Source organism: Penaeus monodon, chromosome 24, assembly GCF_015228065.2.
Source record: "Penaeus monodon isolate SGIC_2016 chromosome 24, NSTDA_Pmon_1, whole genome shotgun sequence".
Lineage (NCBI taxonomy): Eukaryota > Metazoa > Arthropoda > Malacostraca > Decapoda > Penaeidae > Penaeus > Penaeus monodon.
This window is the reverse complement of record NC_051409.1, coordinates 38,541,506-38,542,872: the sequence shown is the minus strand read 5'-3', so window position 1 is coordinate 38,542,872 and position 1,367 is coordinate 38,541,506. Positions and strand designations below refer to the sequence as shown.

The window sequence follows — 1,367 nt, the reverse complement described above, 5'->3', positions numbered from 1 at the left end:
CGTAAACCAAGTGTGGTGCAGGGGGATTTTTAACCTATCGTGTCCGGGAAGTGGAAGAAGGCATAGCCCCCTAAAGGACGGATACCTTAATCCTTAATCCGAACCTCAATTTGCCTGTTTCTGTTTTGCAGTCTCTAGGGATTCGATCCTTCGATTTGAGGATTTCACTCCTACGCTGCGAGTAAATGTGAAACGAAGGTACGATAATGAAAACACGATTTTTAGGCCGTTCCGTAGGATATATTAATCAGAGTCAATTAATACGTGAGGTTAAGATAGACGCAAGTTCTTAAAACACCAACTATAATTTCATTAAAATGTTAAGGAATTTATTCTCCCAAATCGTCTATAATCATCTTATGAACCAAAATGGCTGTCCAGGTTGGCCACATCATTATATTTTTGGTTGCTGTGATACTGTTACGTATATTGACAACATCTGTTCCCCGAGAGAGACGAGGCAAGTGTGCAGCTCCGTCTCTCTTTCCGTTGCCTTTCCACGCTCTCTCGGACACGCGGGGAAGCGATTTGTAACAGGCCCCGAAACGTCTTGGCAAAGTGTCTTTTCCGAACACCTTATCTCTGGTTGCCTCTTTCCGTTGGGGGGGATTCGCGGAGATGTTGTCTTTGCATCACACAGTGGTCCAGTCGCCCCCTTTCTTGGCGCGTCGGATACACAAAATGAAAAATCATATGAAGCACCTACTGTACCAGAACCCCGTCGCTGCCTCCCCGGGTTTTCAAGCTCAATAAACTGCGATGGGGGGGAGGGAACTGAAAGCCGTTCTTTTCGCCCTCCCCCAATGAAACGATAAAAAGCTCTGACTAAAACATATTCAACCCCAGCCAAATGATGATAACGCTTGGTTGCAAAAGACGCTGGAAACCCCAAAAGGTGGAGCTTCATGCCCTGCGAATAAGTCTGGGCTGTGGCCATAGGCCAAAAACCCAAGGGGAGCCGGCGGGTCCAGGGCCAGACAGAGACCCGAGCCGTCCCCAAAGCAGAGGAGTGCCTCTGTCGCTCCCTGGGACGTCGCCCTCAACTAAGGTGGGTAACGTGGATGGAGGGTCAGCCCCACTATGTCTATAAAAAAACCAATGATTTATGTTTCCTTTTTTTTTCTCTGAAATTCTCACTGCTTTGTAATATAATGGAAGATATTTATTTAGACTATGACACAGGCTGGGCATCAAAGTTTCGAATCTTCTTTTTCCTGTTGGGCCAAAACAGAGAGAGTTAGAACCCCACTATCAAGGGGCAGTTCTGCAAAGAGAGACTTTTTTAAACCTGTCTTTGTTGCACCAAAAGTGCGTATTTCCCAAAAAAAACAGTTTTCTCTTTTTTTATATAATACCCACAATTCTTG

The 1,367-nt window shown here is 45.6% G+C and overlaps 1 protein-coding gene across 1 annotated transcript in view; it reads right to left on the bottom strand.

Annotated features, from left to right (window-relative positions):
- The window catches only part of LOC119588787, a gene marked incomplete in the record, with an annotated part of 27,513 nt that overhangs the window by 5,683 nt on the left and 20,463 nt on the right, over window positions 1–1,367 (bottom strand).